Genomic DNA, 25,056 nt, shown 5'->3' on the forward strand with positions numbered 1-25,056 from the left:
GTATTAGGAATATATATTTTAAAAAATGGGAATTATGGGGGTGGATGAGAAATGTTGTTTCACAACCGAAGTAATGAACCCAGGTGTCTAAGATCCAAAAATCTATAAGTAATAACCAATGGAATGGTATTTCATTTGCAAAACACATTCCCAATATATTTTCACTAGCTCCAAAAATCTCATTCACTTTGACAGGACAGGGATAATTTGCTTATATTACTGCTTCTATTTCTGGACATCTTTTAACATATTTTCCCCTTAATGTCACTGCTTTGGAGCTGGCTGGCTGTGTAAATCACCACTCTTATGGACAGTTCTTCCAAATCCAATGCTGTTGATGATATGGACTGGAATGGTAGTTTAACAGTATGAGAATAAACATAGTGCATTCTATAAGTTTTGATGCAAAATACCAGTGCCAACAGTAATAGACACCAGCAGTATATCTGTCCCTTTTTGTTAAGTAAAAAGTGTACTGCTGTACGTCTATGGACACTCATGGACCTAAATCCCACTAAATTAGGTGCACGTTGTTCCCTCATGTCATGTAGGGTGGAATGGGACACCTTGCTGCAGTCAACTTACCAAGGCCAGCTCACCATGGCTAATTCACTATGGCCAACTCACCACAGGACAACTCACCACAGGACAACTCGTTGTGGGACAATTCAACAATTCAATTTAGTTATTTAAAATAATTTTTAAAATATTTTAATTTTTGTCATTCACATTTTATTTTGTCCCTTCTTTGGCATCCTTTCTTTAATGATTCTATTAGACCAGGGGTGTCAAACTCAAAGCCCATGGGCCAGATCCGGCCCACAGAGTGCTTAGAACTGGCCTGTGGGGCTGGAAACAGTGAAGGACCAGTCCATGGTGCCTCTGCCAGTGAAAATGGAGCTCAGGAGGGCTGTTCCATTTTCATAGACAGAGGGTTGCAGGAGGCTGTTGTAGCCGAAAATGGAGCTTGGGAGCCCATTTTTGCTGGCAGAGCACTCAGGCTGCCACAGGCGCCCCCAAAGTGACGTTGAGCTGGCCACGCCCACCCTCACCATGCCCACCCTAGCCCCCCACAAGGTCAAACACAACCCTGATGTGGCCCTCAATGAAATTGAGTTTGACACTCCTGTATTAGACTATTTCTTCAATATTAATGTAACTCTTGTCCTACAGCGAGTTGTTCGATTGTGAGTTGGCCATAATGAGTTGTCTCGTGGCAAGTTGGCCATGGTGAGTTGGCTGCAGCAAGTTGGCTGTGGCGAGTTGTTGTAGACCCTAGGGTGGAAGGGTTACATATAAATGTGAAAGCATAATTCTGTGTGAGCATGGTTTTAATACAACTGGACTGTGACAGTAGAAATTGGTTTTAGCACACACACACACAGACACCCTCCCCCCAAAACAACAACTGTGAGTAGTGATTCATTGATTTCAGAACCTCCATAGTGTGGATGGAATTTAGGGCAAGACATAACAGCTCTCAAAATAAGCACTAAATGCTTCAGGAAAAATTAGAACTTTTATTTCATCTTCCTGATGAGACTCATCTGGCCACAGCAAAGGATACTCACAAGAGAAAGCAGCAGGAATTGAGCAGATGGAGAGCTCAGAAGAGTGATGGATCAATAAAATTAATGGTTATAGAAGAATTTCATTGTCAGGAAATCCCAAATGAGAAATAACAAAGCATCCCTTCACAGAACTTTCTCACTGATGATGAAAATAATCTACATCCTAAACTTTGTTATTGAATAATAATAATAAAAAAAAACCATTTTGCTTTTTATTAGTATTTTACATTAACCAAAATCTTACAATTCAAATGAGAAGACAGAAGAAGACAGAAGAAAAACAAAGTCAGCCCATTAACAAACATTTGGGGCGATAAATTGAAGTCAAAGTTCCAAATTTATTTATTTATTATAAAATGTGTTTATGCAGTTTCAATAATTCTAAAATAAATGACTCTCAAGAAGGAAAATACAGAATTTGATTCAAATTACAATGATCATAAAACGTAGACCCAAATCATAGAACTATACCATAATGTAGTGGTTTAATTCTTAGTCATTCCTGATTATAAAATATAGCACCATCATTAAAACATGTCATCACATATTTCAATATCTGTTTAAAATTGCCTCTATTATTGTCAGTCCTTTCGATTTAATGTCATGGGTAGATATCTAACTATTCATCCTTCAGTCCCTGAATCAGGTGTCTGCAGCTAGTGATGATGATGCTAAAATGACAAAATGTGCATGTTGAAATCACAACACAAACTTCACCCATTTATAAATGACCTGGCAAAATATTGCATATCTGTTAGAGGCAGAACATGCATGACTCATATTTTATCATTTCCACCTTCTCACCATCTCTTGTGGATTTCTCAATATCCAAATTCAGATTGAAAAGCCACATTTCAAAAGCTTTCTGAATATCACGAATGATAATCCAGATCTTACCTTTGATAAGAGGATAGTACGACAAGTCTCAGAAGCACTTTCTGCAGGCAAAATATAGCAAGACATTGAATAATATCAATGGTCAAATGCCCTGAATATTTGAACATTTAGTGTAAAAATGATCCATTTGATATTTACTCAATATCAATATTACACATGATCCATTTGATATGTACACAAAATTAATTGTAGGGGAGAAACACTAAATTCATATTGTCAGTCTTTCCATTGAATTCATTACTTTGTTATTAAAGTCTTAGAAAGATGAGTCTTCCCTGCCCATTCTCTGTAATTCTATACTTTCCACATGTAATCAGAAGCAAATTATGGGAAAGTAACACCCAATGGTATGTTCCACAAGCATAGCTTTCCTTAAAATTATTAATCATAAGTGGATTGGAAAGGAAACTTCCTTTTAATTACCTGATTGTCCTGCATTCTCAAATATCAAGAGAAATGTTCATTCATATGAAGACATAGAACAAGTTTATCATCATGCCACATGCAGATTTCCCAACTGGATGTGTACTTCTTTACATGCTAGATAGTTAATTCCAGACCGCTTTTGATTCATCTGATGATCTTTATGTTGAACTCTGTAAGAATAGTTACAACATTACATTCAAACAAGATGAAGTATTAGTAGCATTTCTTAATGAGGAAAATTCTTGGAGTTTTAATTTCAGATTGCCTCATCAGAACTAGAACAACCAACACAGGAAGGATGATTAAAGGTTGAGAGAAAGAATCTTGTATGAAAGTCAGTTTGGGTCATCATATGATTGTGTTTGGAATCCCTTTTATTTGGCTATGGAAATCAGTTTCAGGTAGGACACAAGATGTGCATTTTCTGTCATATGATTTGAAGATTGAGATTCATACTTTATTTATTTATATTTTATTTATTTATAATTTACTTTATATACCGCCCTTCTCCCAAAGGATTCAGGACGGTGTACAGCCAATTAAAAACACAAGATACAAACAACAGTTTTAAAATAGTTAAAAGTATTAAACAATTTCGGCCCAAATTTAAAACCCAAAATTTAAAACACCCAATTTAAAATCATTTACATAGATAGCCCTGCCTGGCGGAACAGCAGGGTCTTTGGGGAGAGGGTTGCAAAATAATAGCACTATACAATTTTAAGGACTTTTATTTATTTATTTTTCTGTGTCTCCAAGTCAGTCTTGACTCCCAGCAATTACAAGCCCATGCAGTTTTCCTGGCAAGATTTTTCTGAAGTGGTTTATTATCACCTTCTTCCTAGAGCTAATAAAAGTGTGACTAGCCCAAAGTCACCACCTAGCTTCTGTTCCTGGGTTCCATTCCAGCCCCTTTAGCCACTATATTAAACTGGCTCTCCTCAAGAGATTGCATTAAATTGTAATTTTGTCAGATTAGGGATATTCTTCCTCAGCATTTTTTGAGTGGACATGTCTTGATTCACAGTTTACTGCTATCTAGTTTATCATCTAAAATGACATCTCATGGACTCATATTAAAGGATCAGTCCCATTCCCAGAACCCTTGGGCTCTGAATTCAGGAAATCCCTCCTGAAATTCAGAAGATCCCAAAGGACCACCAGAGGAGATCCTGCTTTAGCTTTTGTAGCTATGTGTCTCTAAAGTGGTTGCCTTAAAAACACCACATTGTTACGTGCAGGGGATTTTCTGGATAAATTGCTCCCTTTTCAAGGATTTTTAGCTTCTCTGTTAAGGAATTAAACTGTAAAAACCTCCGAGCAGATTGTTCCTTCTTGTTATGATACTTGTTCCTTTGTATTCTTCCCTGTTCTAGGTGCATCTTTTTTAGATTTTTCCCTTGAGGCGTATAGAGAGGTATTCACCTACAACAATGGAACACTCAAGATTAAATCCATAAGGATATCAGGGACATTATTTTAAGGATTTTAAATCTCAGCATAGCAAATCAGATTACCTTGCTCAACTGATTCAAGTAGTCTGAAATATTCAAAAATCCCTTCTTAATTCTATATCCTCTCTCTCTCTCCCTCCCTCTCTCTCTCTCTCCCCCTCCCTCTCTCTTCTCTCTCTCTCTCTCTGTATATGTGTGTGTATGTGTGTATACATACACACATATATGTACACACACACACACATATATATAAGTAAAAGTTCCCCTCGCACATATGTGCTAGTTGTTCCTGACTTTAGGGGGCTGTGCTCATCTCCATTTCAAAGCCGAAGAGCCAGCACTGTCCAAAGATGTCTTCATGGTCATGTGGCTGGCATGACTAAATGCCAAAGGCGCACAGAACGCTGTTACCTTCCCACCAAAGGTGGTCCCTATTTTTCTACTTGCATTTTTTATGTGCTTTCGAACTGCTAGGTTGGCAGAAGCTGGGACAAGTAACGGGAGCTCATTCCAGCACTAGGGATTCGAACCGCTGAAATGCCAACCTTTCGATCGACATATATATCGATATATACATCCACTCTGGTCTCCCAAATAGTTATTCCTGTAAAATTACTCCATTGTGTAAAAAATAACCTGCTTCTCTCTAGACTTCATTCTGGTTCTTCTCTTGGCTTTACACTTATCAAAGCCACATTTTCCCTTCTGGTCTGATTGCTTGATGAGACACCCTCCTAAGAATTAAGAAGTCTCTGGAATGGAGGAGTCTGTCTCTCTGTGAGCATGATGTGTCATGCAACTATTGTCAGAGGTGGCTCCTACTTTTGTTCCCTTGACAAATTTAATACTAGATGTAGAGCTAGAGATAGTGCAAATTCCCAGAGAAGTCCAGAAAGATACTGTGGCTGATGGTATGAAAAGTCACTGAGAGATTAAGGAGCATAAAGATGTATGCACTACCTCCATCCCAGCACCACCACAAATTATCAAGAAGTATAAATAAAGTTGTCTCCATACCAAATAACAGCCCGAAACCTAACTGAATTGGGTCTAGATCAGTGTTTCTCAACCTTGGTAGCTTGAAGATGGGTGGACTTCAACTCCCAGAATCCCCCAGCCAGCAGCACTGGCTGGGGGATTCTGGGAGTTGAAGTCCACCCATCTTCAAGCTTCCAAGGTTGAGAAACACTGGTCTAGATAATCCATTTCCTGCAGGGTTTTTAGGAGCTGCACTATGACCATCTTTACAAGCACCTTTCCTAGAAAGAGAAAATGGAAGACTCATTTCCAAGACTGTTTGGTCAAAGAATAACTGCTTAAGGAGATATATCACTACTTTTTTCAAGGTCAGAGGCACCACCTCCTCCAACAAAGAGGTTATCATCACAGTATGGAATTGACACAAGTCATCTCCTTAGCTTTCTTCACAACTCTGGATCCAACAAAGAAGAAACCAAACTTACAGGACAAAGAACCCAGTTCCCCTCATCAGGGATCACTGGTTAAAGTCATTTACTACAAGACCAGGCTGCTGGACCCTTGGTCACACCTGCTCAATCTGAGTGCAACTTGGATCAGATCTGAGCATTTTTATCTGCCTAGATGACGAGGATATTCTTTATAGATGCCTTGCAAATGATCCTGTGGCCCATGAGCAAAGGATCCCAAGGTCCATCTCTGTCCAGAAGAGATGAGGGCACTCTAAATGAATGGCTGTCAGCAGATGCAATAAAGATAGAAAAATATTAATACATCACTGCCCTTATTGCCACAAGGTAATCCCTAATAGGGGCTTTTATCTGCATTTTTTTGGTTGATTGACTTTATTCCAAGTTTTCCTCCAGCAGCACTCCAGTCATCTCTTCTGATGCTGTAATTCCTGGAGTCATTCAGGAAACCAAGGGATGTGCTGGGTTCAGCACTCTGCCTATTCTAGGCAGAGACTAAGACTGAACCAGCCATCATATCCCCAGAGAAAACCTTAAGTTTCTTCTGAAACTCCATTGAGTCAATCAGTTGTCTGGGGTAGACCATTCAAACAGACCTTATAATTTCCCCAGGTTTTTTTAAAATGAAAACAGAAATGTTCTTTTCAAGAGTCAGGAAGGTGGCCAGGGTTATTTTGAGACCACTGGCATCTCTGGGAACCTCACTGAGAATTTGGAGAAGGAACAATGCGGCCTTGGGTCATCTTTTTCTTCCCTCTCTCTATCTAGACTGATTAAGCATGTATCTTCTCTTCGGACTCTTTCTGGTGAGCTTTTGCCTCCATCAGCTGGAACATTTTGCCAGCTGCTCTCATTTTCTTCTCTAATTTATCTATAATCAAATAAAGAAGTCCCTCACTTATAAAGAAACTGGAATCTACTTATTTGGTGGTAAGCCTGAATCGTAACTTATTTATTGCTGAACAAACCAACGGATATCAGGAGGAAATGGATGCAACACACTAGAACAATTTGAGGGTGAAAACTTTAGAACCAATCCAACAGAAAGTAACCCTGTTATTATCTGTTACCACATAAGTAATACGCAAAAGCATCTTACATTAGTTATTACATTAGCTTGACATTGCTTCTATTCCTGGCAAGTTACTCTTCCATAAGATCCCAGTGCCAGATTCTCAGTAATAATACATTTGGTTCTGGACTGAAGAGCAAGAGGAAGCACTGGGAGCAAACCAAGAGTTGTATTTTCCTGCTTCAACAACTGTTCTTTAACTTTTCTCCCCAAGCATGTAGATTCAAGCAAGTATGGAACCAAACGGTCAGATTTTAGTCTAATTGATCTGATGTGAATTAGTTTGGATGGTACAATCATTCTTAAGTTCAAGGGAACATGTCAAGCATATTCATAGTGATCCGGAAAAACAATGTTAAATGTTTAATATCTGAAAGATAATCATAAAAATGAACATCAGTTCTTAATGCATTATATAATCTATTTTTTAAAACTTTGAAAATTGGAAGTTCTTATGGAAAATGTTCTAATTTCCAAAGTTCATAGTAGAGATATTGGAATTGGCTCAACAAAAGACATAACATTAAGCAAAAATATTCCATTGATTTTCCTTTTGCTAATCCTATGAAAATCAATGGGATTTCACTTGGTTTTATATTTGTTGTATAATCTGAAGATGTTTAAATGGCTATAGCTAATTCCAATGCAGAACATTCTTTACCCAACAGAGTGAGATGGAATATGTAAATTGAATAGAAAACAATCATCAGTAACATGTACAAATGAGCCAGATCTTTCCTAAGAACAACTGTGTGCAGCTTTATTTCCTGCTCTTTCTTATTAATTATAGAAATGTAAACTATAATGCACTATATATAAAACTATATATAAATTATATTTTCTGCTATATTTATCCAATTTAATAAATAATAAATAAATAAACAGTAGTTAAGGTATTCTCCTTTGGTTAAATCTCTGCATTGACTTCATATTGCTTTCTATTTTAAACTTAGTGTAGCTTTAAAGTTTTTTTAAAAATATATATTTCTGCTTCTGAATATAGATGAAAGTTATAGCTGGCCACTTCTTCTTGGAAGGCCCTTCACAGCCTGGATAAATTCCTCTCAGATACCATAATGCCACATGAAGTTGACTAATATTTTTCTTTCAGAGATTTCTTGACTAGTCATAGGTACACTTCTGTATATCCTTTATGTTTTTAGACGCAGAACCCATCTTCAACAGCACTAAACCTTCTCTATCTTCTCTGCTGAGCATAGTGTAATATGTAGGGCACAATACTGAATAAAACACCTCCATATAGGGGTCACATGGCCTGGCACACAGAGTAATGTCCCATGGATCATGGTAAATCTGACAGCTACATAGTTCATGGGTAGTTGTGCAAGTCCAGGGACTCTTGATGGAAGAGTAAAATTATCCTTCCACTCACTGAAATTATGGATTGGATTGCACTAAATCCTTTATCAGGATTGGCTATCTAAGATTGTCAGGAAAATGTGAAGCTCAGTATGAGCTGTAGGCATGGGACTTATTTTATTTCCCATGTGTGCAATTCATCTAAATTATCTCATCTTTAACTCACACTAATTGACCAATATTTCTAGTAATGGAAATTTGCTGATTGAATCAAAATATTTTTTTAAAAAGGTTTATTGAATAAAAAGAAAAGGAAAGTAACCATTCAAATTTGGCAACATCTAATTTAATCAGTTAAAACAAAAAACACTTCAACCTTCTGGTCCGTCATGTAGGGCAACCCAATAATCATCTATCACAATTGTCCTGCTACATCACAGTATACATTTGTTTTTTTTAAAAAAAATATTTGTTGCTTCTTAGAAGATAAAAACCCAAAGGTGATAGACTCAGTTGGTAAATACTGCTTTCTAATTTCCAGGATCTGCCATATTACCTTATGTTCAGAGAGTTGGGCCAGTGCATATAATTACTATGGCCCTGTCATATGTTATCCTCTTTTAGCTACATTTTATAAAGACATTGCTGATCCAATAAAGTTCATTCATATTTAATTTTCTCTCTAATGTATAAATGAAGGTTAAAACAGCCACAGTATTAAATATTTTGCCCCCAACCTAGCTCAAGTGGAACACCTTATCAGGCTTTGCAGCTAGATTCATATTTTCACCAGGTTATGGATGCATTATTGTCTATTGCACAAAAGTACAATGAATCATCAACAAAGTGGAGAAGAAAACAAGAGTTAAAAAAACTAATTCTGAACTAGATATGCAAAACAGTCATAATATTCTTTGTTTTTTGTTCATCACTTTCACAAAAATTTTCATCAATCTGAGTTTTATGTGAAGTGGAGGCAAAAAATATCTTTGTTGGGTCAACAAGTGGTTCATATGCCACATTTTTTGGGTGTATGACAATTTGCCATAGCCATCTCACCACGGCTAACTTGCCGCAGCCAACTCACTGCAGGACAACTTGCTGCGGGACAAGAGTTACATTAATATCAAAGAAACAGTAGAATAGAATGCAAAAGAAAGGACAGAATAAATGTGAATGGCAAAATTTAAAATAATTTTTATTTATTTTAAATAATTATATAGAATTGTTAAATTGTCCCACAGCGAGTTGTCCAGGGGTGGGTTCTACTTACCTTTACTACCGATTCACATCGCGCCCGCATGCGCTCTTCTGTGCATGTGAAGAAAAACTTTGATGACTTCTGGGTTAGTGGGTGGAGCCTCCCGCCACTTTTACTACCGGTTCTTGTGAACCGGTCCAAACCGGGGGCAACCTACCGCTGGAGTTGTCCCATGGTGAGTTGGCTGTGGTGAGTTGTCCTGCAGCAAGTTGGCTGCAGCAAATTGACCATGATAAGTTGGCCACAGCGAGTTGGCTGTGGCAAGTTATTCCATTCCAACATTTTTCTGTCCTAGAATCAAATTCTTTCAGAGTGGCCATTTTTAATGCAATGTGACTCTCTTGCATGACTGTCCCATGCACATAATGTATATATCTGTAACAGCTAAGTACTTGGCATATCTGAGCTGCATTCCAACCAACAGAGCCACTACTTTTAGATCTCCACAGATATTCCAGTTTTACTGAATGTGCTTCAACGACAGTTTCATGTTCTTATATATTTCTTTCATGCATGCAGCAAAGGTACAGAAGGATATACATTGCCACTGTGTAAAAACAGAAGATTTATATAAAATGGTATGTGAAAGATGAAGTTAAAGGTTATTTTTGGGATTAAACGTAAAGGTTCCCCTCGCATGTACGTACTAGTTGTTCCCGACTCAAGGGGGTGGTGCTCATCTCCTTTTCAAAGCCGAAGAACCAGCACTGTCTGAAGACATCTCCATGGTCATATGGCCGGCATGTCTAAACACCAAAGGCGCATGGAACGCTGTTACCTTCCCACCAAAGGTATTTTTCTATTTGCATTTTTTATGTGCTTTTGAACTGCTAGGTTGGCAGAAACTGGGACAAGTAACGGGAGCTCACCCCATTATGCGGCACTAGGGATTCAAACCGCTGAACTGCCAACCTTTCGATCGACAAGCTCAGTGTTTTAGCCACTGAGCCTCCGCATCTCCTATTTTTGGGATTAGCAGCCAAAAATCTGTAAAATATACCCAAAAGTACTCAGGAAATTAAATCTTTTTTATCTAGTGATATCAGTTTAGTTCAACCACCTTCCAGCATTGAGCCTGGTGCCATTTATTTCTAGGTGGAGTCTCTGTCCTTAATTGTTCAACCTATTCTCTATTTAAAACCCCCAAAAGAAAATGGATGCCCTGGTTTTGGAAAGCGGAGTGCGATAATGCTTTGGAAGGATACTGTCAAAAAATGATGCCTACCAAATGGTTAAAGAGTTGGAAATCTGTACCAAGGTTTCTGCTCTCTCCCTGTTCCCTGCCATCTCATAACTGAACATGAGAGTTTAAAATAAATCAAGTGACAAACTATTAGTCTTAGGTCTATGCTCGTATTCTGTTTTCTGTTAATACTTTTCCTGACATAGAAACAATGTTGTTTTGGAGGAGGAAAACTTCAACCAGCAGATGTATTCACTTGTAGATGTGACAGTGTTAGAATGGGACCAGATGAAATCCATAATTTCCAATAGCATGCCAATGTTACAATCTCTGCAACCCACATGCACCTTCAAACGAAACTGTACAAGTAAGAGGAACTGAATCTCTCTTTTAAAAAAAGTTTTTTGGCACAGCATAATGGCATATGTGCACTCATTTTTATATTAATGGAGGGAAAATCTGCTTTAAACTTAAGAACATTTCCCCTGAAAAATCTATAAGGGGAAAAAAAATTTTAAAAAAGCTTTTTTAGCACAAGAACCTAAGGAGTTGCTTTATATAAAAATAGAAAGGTTTTTAAATAATCTAGGCAATCTGCTGTTTATTTTTAATATAAATTGCTTTCAGATTTATTTTAATAGAAGTAGAATGTAAACCCCATAAATAACTACCAACTGTTGTAATGTATTTTAAAATGAATATAAATTTGTCATTTTGCTTGGCCTGAATTTATTATTCACTCCAATCAGAGGACATGCATTAGCCTTGTTTCTATGCTAATAGCATGATTTAAAGTATAATTCAAGGTCGCTAGAAAGGTTGAGTGTGTATGTAGTTTTATGCATCATGCTAAGCCATAATTGGCGGCTCACACATCAGCCAACTGGTCCCATTATAGCTTAGCAAGATACACGAACCAAAGTTCTTCTCAGATAACAGGGATGAAAATTCTTATTCCAATGTTGTTCAACTTCCAGCCTTTTCCTAAAGAGGCATTTTCTAGTAATTAACCTATATTAATAAAAGGTAAAGGCAAGAATAATTTGATTACAAGTGGAACAACATGAATCCCTTTAACTTGCTGTAGTAATTGAATCTCCTCATGCAATCAGAACTGAATCCAGTAGAAAACAGGCTATTGCTTCCTGGTCTGTCTCTAGTACAAAATGAGCTACTAGGCCCCCATACATCCTATGCAGCTCTCCAACACCCCACAAGGGATCCTTCTGTCCCAATTTTGGTCTACAAAATTTAGTGATAAAATGGCCAATAGGGTGACCTGATTTTGTTTTTTTGTTTTGGTTACTTTCAGTTTTGGTTTTGAAAGGGAAAAAATGTAAACAGAAGATCTCTGGAAGGCAAATCCCCACTCCACCCTCAGCTCCCAAATGTTTCCTGAAATGAATAAGGCTACACTATTTACAAACTGATTTATCAGATGTTCCTCTCATTAATCTTCATGTTTCTGATAACTGATTTTAATGTTTCTGATAACTGATAATTGATTTTCATGTTTCTGATAACTGATAACTGATTTCTGATAAGAGCCTTGGTGGTGCAGCAGACTAAAGCACTGTTAAGTAACACCAGCTGCCTGCAATTACTGCAAGTTCAAATCTCACCATGCTCAAGGTAGACTCAGCCTTCCATCCTTTTGAGGTAGGTAAAATGAGGACCCGGTTTGTGGGGGCAATAAGCTCACTTTGTATAAAAAAGAACACCGCTTAGGGGCGGGCCGAAAGCCCTACTAAGCAGGTATATACAAAAGTATGAAGGCTATTGCTTAATACATTGTAAGCTGCCCTGAGACTCCGGAAAAGGGCGGCATATAAATCAAACATATATATTATTATTATATACATATTATATATATATTTTCTGAGGTTTTCGCAGGTGTTTGTATGTAGGTCTTTGGTTATTCGGGTTTTCTCCCGCGTAAAATTGGAGGTGTCTTGGCAACGTTTTGACGAAGTCTCATTCGTCATCTTCAGGCTGGTGTTCTCTGCTTTGTGCTTGCTCCTAGAAGCACGAAGCCGAGAACACCAGCCTGAAGATGAAGAATGAGACTTCGTCAAAACGTTGCCAAGACACCTCCAATTTTATGCGGGAGAAAACCCGAATAACCAAAGACCTACATATATATATATATATATATATATATATATATATATATATATATATATATATATATGTATGTATGTATGTATGTATGTATGTATGTATGTATGTATGTATGTATATGTATATGTATATGTATATGTATATGTATATGTATATGTATATGTGTGTGTGTGTATATATATATGTGTTTATATATAAAAGATGGTTGCTGGTGGTTTCCATAGCTAGCAATAATGGTGAAATTGGAGACCCTTTCTTAGTACCTCAACTTACAATGAAATATTCTGAATTGCTGGAATTTATTTGAATGAAAACTAGAGATGTGCTATTTAAGGGTTGAAAGAGATGTCTATGGTTTGGTTTTACTGCTGCCTGGAAGACAATTTTTGGTAAAATGGTACAATAGCTGGCCAGATACATCAATCAATCAGTGACAAAACTAGCATTAAAATGAAATTAGGTTACTATGCCCAATTGGCACCCCTGTATTTGTTCATTTCTCCTCTCCATAACTTGATGATGTATATTCAATTATGCATCTCCTCGCTCATGAAGAACAGGAGAAAAAAGGCTATATGGAAACATCAATTCTACTAACAGTTTCTGTCATCCTTTTTGGTCAGAGTTTTTCAAACTATGTTCCACGGAATTCAAAGATTTCATGAGAACTGGATGTGGTTCCATGAGCAGCTAAAGGGGGGGGGAAGGTTCACTGAAATGCTGCTAATTTTCTGTCCTTCGAACTTCACCTCTTGATTAGTGGTTCAAAGCAACAATTTCAATAGCAAACAGGTTCTATGTCTTGAAAATGTTTGAAACTCCCTACTGTAGATCAGTCCCATTATATAAAATTATTCAGGCAGAGATTCCCCTTCATTGCACTTTTCCAGTCAGATATTGAGAATATTTCTGGGTTTAATTTTGTTTTCTTAATAATTACTGGGGATTGCATTTAAGAATTCAGTAAAAAGTAATGTTACTATTGACAATGATGATAGTGATCATAACAATATTAATAGCAAATAGCAAACAAATGTTTTAGAAATGAATACTTTTTTGTGTTTTTGATCCAATACCTTAGTTTGTAAATTTAAGACTGCAGGGACCTCATATAATCTCATTATTGTAGAGCTTCATTCAGTGGGTGAATCCCGAACAACAAATGAATAACCATTTCAGGAAATGAGGGCTTTATTTATTTCACAATTTTGTTACCTGACCGAAGACATAGCTTCTGGTTGGTGTACAACAGAACAAAAACATAAAAAGAATGATACCATGTTTCCCCGAAAATAAGACCCTGTCTTATATTTTTTTGAACCCTGAAATAAGCGCTTGGCCTTATTGCCATGCGCTCAAAAGCCTGATTGGGCTTATTATCAGGGGATATCTTATTTTGGGGAAAAATGGGTATATAGTTAAGAGCAAGCTTCCTGATGCCATCCAAAAATTGATTAAAAGCATGGTAGAATAGTTACTTTAACATGTAGGTAGAAAAGTCCTATTCAAATCTCTGGTAACGAGAAACACCAAATTATACATATACACCCACTCCACTGCCTATCTATAATCCTAACTGTATGTTCCTTAGATTTCCCAGCTAAACTTAGGACTGGAACTTGACCAGGTTATTTATTTATTTATTTATTTATTTATTTATTTATTTATTTATTTATTTATTTATTTATTTATTTATTTATTTATTTATTTATTTATGGATTATTTGAAAAGTAAACTTTTGTGTCTTCATTCTATAAGCAGAAAGTTTGTAATTTGCAACTTGTTTATATTATTGCAACTAAGAGATAATTTCTGCAATAAATACCTTGAGTTTGTATCAGAAGCTGGCTCTTATACATAATTGGCAGCATAAAACAATTTTTTTCAACCTTGGCAACTTTAAGGCATCTGTACTTCAACCCCCAGAATTCCTGAATCAGTATGCAATATATAAATGAGTCTCATGGCTATATTGATGTCACTTTACTCTAAGCCACCAAATGACCTCTTCCAGTGGTTTCCTATTAAAAAATATGGGTGTGTGATCATTGAAACCTATGGCAATCCACAATGGTCTCAACTGCTGCTACCCCCATGATTACAGGTTCAGGTTGAAATTCTACGTGCAGGTAAGAGCTTAACCATGGAAGCATTGTGCCTTCTAGATATATATCATGTGCTGCCAAAAAGCCTAATATAACTGAGTGGGCATGTTTGTAGGATGTCATATACAAGACTAAAGTTCTTTAAACCTTAGTTCAGGTATGCCAATCTTTCCCCTTATTCCTGCCAATGATGCATTTGTGTATCCATTGTTCTACTTAAAATTTGGACACTCTCTCCCTCTATGTTCCCTTTTTCTTTTAGTGGCCTGGTACCTAAATGTTTAGGGAGAGCAACCCTATGAAGCACTAGAATCCCACAGTGGGTAAATGCTCAAATGTTAGGGTACATTAAGACAATACCCATAACCACATCCCAGAAATCAAGGGAGCTAATCTTTGCACATGTATCAGAGGTGAAACAAGTCAAATTCAAAGTTGGTTGCACAATTTCTAAGTGGGGATTTTGCAAAATATTATTATTTTGCATAATGACTGGCTTATTATTATTTGGCATAATGACTGGCTATGGAAGCCTGTAAACATAGAGGACTAGTTTCCTCTATGTTTACAGGAGAGAAACAAGAATGGGTGTTGGGGAATGGCAACATATGAATTCTGCCTAAAGAATGGCATTCATTTGCATATTGCTAATAGGCACACCCTGTAATTTCAGCCACAGAAAATAGATGGAAATTTAATAGCAGAGGCCTGCTGTGATGTCTTATGTTAATAATAATTACTTACACTGCAGAACATTTACTAACATGTTATAAAACATTATCATAATTAAAATAAATAATATGTGCCAAAGCCATCAAATGCTTTTTATACAGCAAGAAGGATTCAACCCACCTGTGCAGCCCAAGAAACAGACAATCCTTCCCACATCCTTCTGCTGTTATTTACTATTCTTGATTGAGAACTATAATGATGGCAATAACTCCCTCTGGAGTTTATCTGGAGTTGTGGAGGTGGCATTTTGTGATTGGCTTTATCTTGGCAAAGCTGCAGCTCAATGTGTCAGCTTTACCAGGTAGACCAGACAAGAAACATGACCAGATGAGCTAATTCTACTGCATTGTAAGGCTGTATTAACAGAATCTTGCTAGTCTGAAAGTACAGTTCTCATCTGTCTCTTTTATACCCTGAGAAACTAGGAGGGTCGGTTCTCAGCCTCTTGCCCTGTCCACTATCCAGCTGTGGACAATTCTGTCTCTTATCTGACTGTTCCCTATACAGCGTATCTGGGCCCAATCTCCCAAGGTCGTCTGACATACACAATGGGAGACCATCATTCCAGATACATTTCTTGGTATCTCTCCTCCCATTTGAAGACCTGAGGCTCTCTACCCATCAAAGTAGCTAACTCTGAGCAAGACACACCAAGGACGTGCCTTAGGATAAGGCAACAATCTGTGTTCCTATTATGGATTTCACCCAGACGGTTATTTTAGCTCTTTTTAAACATTTCCCTTGGCAGTTTGTTCCATTGTTGAACAGCTCCTACTGTTAGGAACATTATCTCCACGTCCAATGAAAATTTACTTCTCTGTAATTGTATTTCCATTGTTCATTTTCTACTCTTCCAGAACAATGCAGAACAATTCTGCCATATTTTCTGCATGACAACCCTTCAGATACTTGAAATGGCTATATGTCTCCCTGAAGTCTTATGAACATACCCAACACTTTCAATCATTCCTTGTAAATTTTTCCTGTGGGGCCTCTTATCATCTCGGTTAATCTCTTCTGCTCTAGCCTGCTGATGATATCATTTCTAAAATATGATGCCCAGAACTAGATACAGATTGACCAATGAAAAATATAGAAAAAAGAAAAGTTCTTTTAATCTTGATACTATATTTTGTTGATACAGCCTGTATCTGTGGATTGTATTGTTTTGCTGGTGGAAACATTTTACTGTTGACCAATGTTCAGTTTGTGACCTACCAAAGCACCTGAATACTTTTTCTGTGTACTGCTGCCCAATACTGCTGGCTTGAGTTAAATTTTAAACTGATTTTAAATTGGAATTTTTTAATTACGGCCAGAATATTTAATTGTTTTAAACAGTTTTTAGATTTTGTATGTCTTGTTTTTACTTTGGCTGTTCACTGCCCTGAGTCCATATTGGAGAAGGGCGGTATAGAAATTTAAACAAAATAAAATAAAAAAAAAATATGACCCCGCATCAATCCTATAAAATTCATTGATTCTATGTTATTACAATATAAATATGTACTAGAAATTAGTGGGATCAAGAAAGAATTCGGGTTTTTTTCCAGTATAATATCTAGAGTCATTTCTCATCAGTCTATTATGTGAGTGGAAGAATGGATAGGGTGTACTGGTTGGCTCCATCCTCACTGATCTTGTTCCCCATTGTTCAAAACTGGGGGACATGAGCCTGTACATAGAACTTTAAATCCCCATGGTCCTATCAAGAGGGGGAAGAGTTGTAGAACAAGATATTCTCTTCAAACTTTTACCTTGAAGCCTGGCTGGTAGAGAAAATGCAGGGAGAGATGCAGTCATATTAACTGGACATTCTGAAATTTGTAATCTTTACATTTCTAAAGCAGATAAGGAGGTACAACTACAGGAGAAATGTGATATAATGCAGATGAAGAGTTTTGAGCATTCTGTAGACCAGTATAATAGCTATATCTTTGTAGTAGTTTAAAATGAAAAAAGAAAAGATATGAAACTGGAATCATGGACACTATCAAATTTTATTTGTTGCTAGGGGACAATTGCTGGCTTTTTCTTTTCTTTTTTTTTTTTACAATATTATCTTGACGTTACTGTGATAGCATGAAACTAGAGTTTGCCTTCTCTCAAATCTTCACAATATGTTTACACTTTAATGTCCAGATGTCTTCTTTTTATGCTTAGCCTTAGCAACAACATCTGGAAGATCCTATTAAAAGAAGACTGCTATTGTTCCCTGAAGTAAGAAAGATTTAATTAAAATATGACATTCAGAAACACTAATTAATGCTGCTTTTGTTTGTATCTGAATGTACCCTCATTTTCTAAGGGGGAAATTTGACTGATAGAAGCTGGAGGAAACACAAAGAGGAGCCTACACTGCAGACACAAGAAGGAGGCTTACACTGGAAAAGAAGAGGAGGAGGAAGAAAAGGAGGAGGCAGTGGTAGCAGGGGGCAATTTAAATACTGCCTGGTCTGAAAGAGTAGAAAGAATGAGGGGACATAATATTATGCATTTCTACATTACCCATTGTGCAGTTAATGCACAATAAATGAGATTAACAGATCAGAAAAGATTTACACTATTGAATGATCTGCTTCTAGGAACAAATTTCTGATCTGCATTATTTTCAATTTTTTAAAATATAATTTTAATTAATTAATTAACAAATCAGAACTAAAGCAGATGGAGTTGTACTTAATTACTAACCTTTCTGAGCTAAGTGCTAGATTCTGTTTTCTCTTATAGTGTTCTTAAGACTACGCTGAAAATATATGTTTATTATATTCAATGGGGCTACTCCTGAGGAGGTTTGAATGGGCTTGCTTGGAGTCTTCCACATTCAAATTCATGGGAAAAGACTACTACAGTATTTATGACACTATAAAGTATTAATAATTTTAATGGTATTTGGTGCTTTGTAAACATAAATTGAAGTAATGTCCTATATAGGCTACCTAATCCTCATGAAGTAAGATGATTGCAAAAATCTGTACTAGGGACAGGACTGAAGCCATGACCTGAGAGGTTATGCTAATAAGCCTCTATACTGTTTAATGAATATAGTTGGTTTATATGTCCCAAAGGTGCTTTTTCAAAAGGCAACTGGACTTCCTTGGTTTTCCTTGAAGACGTTTCACTTCTCATCCAAGAAGCTTCTTCAGTTCTGACTCAGCCTGCAATATTGTATTCTAACAGCTGTGCCACCACGGCTCTTACCACCTATGCATTCTAGTCATGGGCTGAGACAATTCAGAAAAAAGTCTTATGTGCTTGTGTAGCTTGAAGTCTGAGTGGTAGAAAAACAATGTAGAGCTCTCTTGATGACACTGCTGGGCTGAGAGAAAGAAGGTGATCCAATTTCTCAACATTTGTTTTCTTCCCATGCAGGGAACCTAAGAGATCTATTGTGGCAGAATTTGCCTGGCATACACAATTTTACTGTCTTAATCCCTAGACTTTCCTTATTGGACTGAGCAACAATCTATCTGAAGCTCTGGAAAGCTTTTTTCCAATAGTTCAGATAATTCTGAGCTTAATGAACTTATAGTCTTATATACTCACATTGCCCTTTTTTTGGAAATCAGTTTTCCTACATTAGTGCAAAGGCTAGCACACCTGCACTGTACAGAAGGTGTGCATTAGAACAGGGGTCTCCAACCTTGGCAACTTTAAGACTTGTGTACTTCAATTCCCAGAATTCTGGGAGTTGAAGTCCACAAGTCTTAAAGTTGCCAAGGTTGGAGACCCATGCATTTGAACATCATCTAGTAATCACATTGTAATCTGCCATTTGAAACTCATATTAAACCTAGTCAGTATTTTGTGAATCCAATTATATTTTATTTATACTTGCCTGACTGTTTTATGGTACTCTGTTATAGACTGGTCTTTAAAGAAAGCTTTAAATAAGATTTCTTCTTCAATCTTCTATCTCATGATTTTTCAGGAAAACTTATAAAATATGATGTTAGATGCAGATTCCATCTTGAGAATCTTGGCTCTTGTTTTTCCTTGATAAGATAAATTTACTAATCTTTATGACATAAGTTGACAACCTGAGGAAGACAACCAGTCTGGTATAGTGCTTAAGGCATCAGACTAGAAACTGAGAAAATTCTAGTTTCACCTGAGGCACAATGCCAGCTGGGTGATTTGGGCCAGTCAGTCTCTTTCAGCCCTGGAAAGGAGGTAATGGCAAACCATTTCCAAAATATTGCCAAGAATATGTGGGGACCCGCCCAGGCAGTCACCAAGAGTCAACACTAATTTGAAGGCACCCTTCAGAAAACCAGTTTTAGCACCAAATCCCTCTTGAAGCTGGTGGTCTACCTTTAAAAAAACCTGGAAGACTTTAAAGAAAGAAATGGGTACTTAAAGCCTGCAGAGTTGAAAACCCCAATTTGATCTTTAAGCAAATAGAATATTAGCGTTGGAAGCAGTGGTGGGTTGCCCCCGGTTCAGACCAGTTCTATAGAACTGGTAGTAAAACTGGCAGGAGGCTCCGCCCACTGACCCCAACGTCATCAGGAAGCTTCTGCACATGTGCAGAAGCATGTGTGTGCACACTCACTTTGCTCGTGCGCACATGTAGCCCTGTTGCAAACCAGTAGCAGAGGTAAGTAGAACCCACCCCTGGTTGGAAGGTACCATGAGGGTCTTCTAGTCCAACCATTTGCTCAAGCAGGAAACCCTATACCATTCTGGGGGAAAAAAATGGCTGTCCAATCTCTTCTTAAAAACACAAAAATCAGGATGTTTCAAAGTGTTTGTTTATATTTTAACAGCATTAAAATGTAAAATAAGTACTTTAACAGCAAACTGTAAGACACCTATTTAGCAATTTCATTTCCTCAATTTGTCCCTCACATCAAGTCATGCATTCATTTGAACTATGTCCTAGCGTTTCTCCAGTAGTTCATGGCAGTGAGAGTTGCCAAAGTCACTAAGTAATGTGGCTGAGATCTCTCGCTGGCTCTTCTTGTTCTTCATCCAAACACCTTATGTATTTTCTCACATTGGCTCATAGCCAACTTTTTTTTTTTCAAAATGCAGTGTTTTACTGCAAAAAAAAAAAGAAAGTATACCTATCATTATGGATAGAAAAATGTGTTAGAAACTAATACCCAGACACAAAATACAGAATGGCAGAATAAAAGCCCTCATGGTTGAGCCCAAGGTTGTAGCTTTTCCCCTTTGATCAGCAAACAAATTCAAGCAGATCTCACAAAACTATAAAAATTTAGAATAAAATATACCAAAGAGAATACCAGGAAAAATTACACAACATATATGGGCTGCAGTATTCAAATTTTCTTGACAGTGGATTTACATTGACTAGATTAAAAATGTATCACAAGCAGATCCATGTCTTGTCAGCACAAGTGGAAAAAGATGGAGATTGTTGGGTTCCTCTTTCCTCTTGTGTCTTTGCTTCAGAAAAGGGGCTTTTGTGAGGAAAGGGAAAGAGGAGAAATCTGTAAATGTTTCCTCTCTTTAACAGAAAGCTTCTGATGGATCTGTGTGCCTTCTATGAATAGTAGAACTTGTTCTTGCAGCTTATCTGCATGCAACAGAATTCACACAGCTCCAGGGGCATCCGTGGTGATAGGAGTTAAAAAAATATTAAGATGGTGAGCACAACCACACAATCAAAGTCTGCCTTTTTAAACACGCTTATGGTCCTGTTTTAACCTGCAAAACAACAATGCAAGACTCCTGGCCTTGTATGCCTAGCAGGAATCAGCCTATGTTATAACACTGATCCTGTTCACTTTGATAGGGAAATTTGGAAAGGAAAATTTGGGGTATAATTAAATAAATGTCTGAAAAATCTGTGTATCTGTGACACAAAAGCATTTTTTTCCCTGTCCAATATTTTAATTTATCACTAACTTTTGAATAGCCTTAGTCTGTACATCAAGACAGTATATTTCAGTCTTGGTATTAATGATAGACTTCAGCCTTGGAGAAAAAAAAAATACTCTGGGAACGTGGTTCTCTATTTTTCAGAGACGAAAATATGAAAATAGTTTCTCTACTGACTATTTTGATACGGTTCTTTCTGTTCGGTATCAGCCAAGAGGAGATGTTAACACATTTCATTTCTGATCTTTTAAAACTGTCAGGCGGGAATGATTTTCAGTCACTTCAGTCTGGAGTGGATTTAAAAACTTGTCCCAAAGGTGGTAGATTAATAGATTTAAAAGGCAAGGAATTAATCTAATGCACTGATCTGTCTCCCAGCCCATAACTTACAGTATAACTGTCACAAGATTATGGCAGTTCTCCAATGAAACAAAGTACTTACATTTGATTTTGCAATAATAAAGCATTTCACTGACCATTACAATTTCTACTTTAATACATAATTATTTATATTCTAGAAGCAGATACCAGGGAGAGTTTTAAAGACTTAAAGGGCATATAATAGTCATAGTAGTTATACAGAATGTATATTGGTTGGATTTTAATTACAAGAAATAAAATGAACCAGGGCATAATAAAGCTCTTGGCTTTTAAGGCCATCTTTCAAAAGACAGCCAAAACTAACACTTTCATTGGTTGCCAACTGCGAGCCATTTATATAGAATGATAGAATGGAGCTCCAAGGGACTTTTATTTGATTTTTTATTATGGCTCCTCTGAGTGACTGGGTCAGATTTATTTTTAAAACGATCACTCTCGTTTAAAAAACAAAACCTTCTGACTGCTAAAGTCCCAGATTGGTGGCAGGTAAAATAAGATCTCTGGTTGTATGTTTGTTTGTGTTTTGCAATGTTTTTACTGCAAACTATTCTTTCTTGGTTCCACCTTATCCATAGTATGGGCAAGATACAATACTGCCAAATCCCCTAATAAGCTTTCCTGGGAAAATTAATAGAAAATGCTTTCAAAAGTATGAAGGACTGTGTAAATGACAGATATTTTGCTTGATGTACTTATTTACTACATAATAAAAACAAACTTTCCCAAAATAAATTTAAAAAACTCTCAAAATATTCTTCCTTCTACTATTCACCTGAAATTTGACATGATCACACAAAGTTGTTCAACCAATCTTTTACACCCGCTTTTCCTAACTAAATGTTCTCTACATGTGTTGGAACTACAAATCCCCAAAGCTTCAGTCAGCAAGGCCAGCAGCTGTAAGAAATCTCTTAGGTACAAAGAGACAAATGGATAGGGATTATTTTGCTTAGAAAATGGATTTCTAAGAGGAACAATAGAATTGTTGGCACTGCTATATTTCAGATGGTAAGATTGACAACTGACTATTCATACAACAGTTTGGTAGTGTGCCACTCAGTCAATCATGATTAGGAGATCCACTCCTTATGTGTAGAAAATTAGCGTGGTGGGGAGAAAGCCATATACCTGACTCATTTGCATAAGTATATGACCTTGTTTGAAAATGAACTGGGCAAGATATTCAGCTGTGCTGAGGGTACATTTTATCCTCCACAAGATGCCACTTGAATAGGGAGGGGCCTCCATGTATTGCTTGTAGCAATACATGGAGCAATTTTATTGGAGTGAAGAGGAAATAGTGAAGCTTCTAACTATTTTAACCCATGCACCTCTCTAGTCCATTCTGTTATCATGAGGCTTTGACATGTTTGGACATACCTCTGTGTTCACTACTGTACCTTGAAACATGTTGCTATTTGGGACTTGACTTGTGCTGTGATGACTATTCTCCACTGACCGATTTTTCAGTAAATTTTCCTTTCTGTAAAAATAAACCATCTTCAGCTTCATAGATTTCAGTAGATCTCATTGCAGACTTGCATACACTGGACTGGATTTTACTTACTTGTGTTTTTCTTGGCTATTTTTGAAACAGTATTGTAAGTCTTATTTTTAAAATGGAAAAAGTTGTTTCAGATAAATATGTTATCCTTCCTCCCCCTTCAGAACATCTTCATTTTTCCCTGTCTTTTAAAATGCTTTTGTTAAGACCTGCCTTCCCCCCCCTCCCCAAAAAATGAGCCCACAATAAGCTTCGGGCCTTAAGAGGTGTACTTACATGCATTGCTGTTCACCAGACAGAGCGGACATCATTCCCCACAAGACCTTGGTTTGCACACATCTTTCCTTCCTAGCTTCTACTTACAGATGCATTTTAATATGATTTCCACTTAAAAGAAACACAACTACCTGCTTATTTTCCCCTTTAGTGTGTTTAAAAAAAAAAACGCTTGTAGGAAAAGAAGGGGGGGAAGTAAACATTGCATAACAAAGTGTTCTGTAGCTGTCAGCAAGGGCTTTGGAAATAAAACATTTCCCTCCCAACCCACAATTGGCTGACAATCGGCACATAATGAATAATAGCTCTTGGGGACCAGCCGCAAAAGATGTGTGGGAAAACTTTAATTAAAAGCTTGTCAGTACAATTTTACCTGGGTGACATCATCTGACTGAAATCTTGCTGCTGGGCTTTGTTGTCTGTTGAATCACAGGTAGCTGGCTTGTTTTGCTGACAGCAAACAATTCAAAAAATACTTTAGAACACTGGGGGGAAGAGGTTTAGCTGCCAGTAGAATCCAAGCCATTCACTGTGGTGTAATTTTCTAATTAGCAGTTGCAGAAGTCTCATGCTTGCCTTCACTCCTGGAAGTGCAGAGTGACAACTGAATCTGAGTAGCATTCCATTATTATCTCCACTAATACTCTTCCCCAACACCGTGCACATTAAATGGATTGGGAGGAAGCTGGTGGGGGGTCCAAGGTAGGACAGCATTCTGTTTACAACAGGAGCCAAACTGATGGAAAAACCTGGAGGAAGAGTCCTTTCCCTATTGCATATAGGCATATTGCCCTGAATATATAAGGCTATTCTGAGCTATGCGGACTCTAGGATGGGAAGATGACACTGAGGCATCATGGACAATGAACTGCAGACATTCAATTAAAATCTGAACTCAAATAAAATTTTAATCCCTTTTCTTAAAAGGGGGAACTAATTGAACAAGTACTTTCAAATAAAGTTCATAGATTAATTCTACATAAATTACATATGTGTGAAACATGTTATTGATGATGATGCTCAGTTTCTCTGAAGTGAAGCAGGAGGAAATAGAAAGCATGGGCAAAGTATAGTTCTGAAACTGTTTAAATTGTATTTTAATAATTTTGTTTGGGTTACTGTGTGTTGATCGTTTAGGTTTGTATTGGAATTGAGTGCACTGTCGAGAGTTCACATATGTGAGATGGGCAGCTATTATAAATACACTAAATAAATTACATAGAGCCAGTTTGGTGTAGTGGTTTAAGTCATGGAGTTAGAAAATGGGAGACCGTGAGTTTTAGTCCTGACAGAGGCTCTAAACCAACTGGGTGATCTTGGGCCTTTCTCTCAGCCCTAGGAAGGAGACAGTGGCTAATTATTTCCAGACAGTTGCCAGGAGACAAGAGTGACTCAAAGACAAACAAACAAACAAACAAACAAACAAAAATACATTAAACCTATGTTTGTTTGCTT

The 25,056-nt window shown here is 37.1% G+C and overlaps 1 protein-coding gene and 1 long non-coding RNA gene across 6 annotated transcripts in view; one reads left to right on the forward strand and one right to left on the reverse strand.

Moving 5' to 3' along the window:
- Positions 1-25,056, forward strand: part of IRX2 (iroquois homeobox 2) — a 59,299-nt gene that overhangs the window by 27,938 nt on the left and 6,305 nt on the right. The window lies entirely within an intron of this gene.
- Positions 1,771-23,755, reverse strand: LOC117662400 (uncharacterized). 5 transcript variants are annotated; one of them, XR_015733224.1, is made up of 5 exons: positions 23,602-23,704; positions 23,202-23,304; positions 10,097-10,195; positions 2,892-3,064; positions 1,771-2,242 (listed from the first exon to the last, which is right to left on the reverse strand). It is a non-coding gene; the product is annotated as an uncharacterized LOC117662400 (long non-coding RNA). The 5 variants fall into 5 exon arrangements; XR_004590375.3 differs by lacking the exon at positions 10,097-10,195 and having other exon boundaries at positions 23,602-23,755; XR_015733225.1 differs by lacking the exon at positions 10,097-10,195 and having other exon boundaries at positions 23,222-23,304; positions 23,602-23,737.

The sequence above is a fragment of the Pantherophis guttatus genome, chromosome 3 (assembly GCF_059756535.1).
Source record: "Pantherophis guttatus breed Tessera chromosome 3, ASM5975653v1, whole genome shotgun sequence".
Classification (NCBI taxonomy): domain Eukaryota; kingdom Metazoa; phylum Chordata; class Lepidosauria; order Squamata; family Colubridae; genus Pantherophis; species Pantherophis guttatus.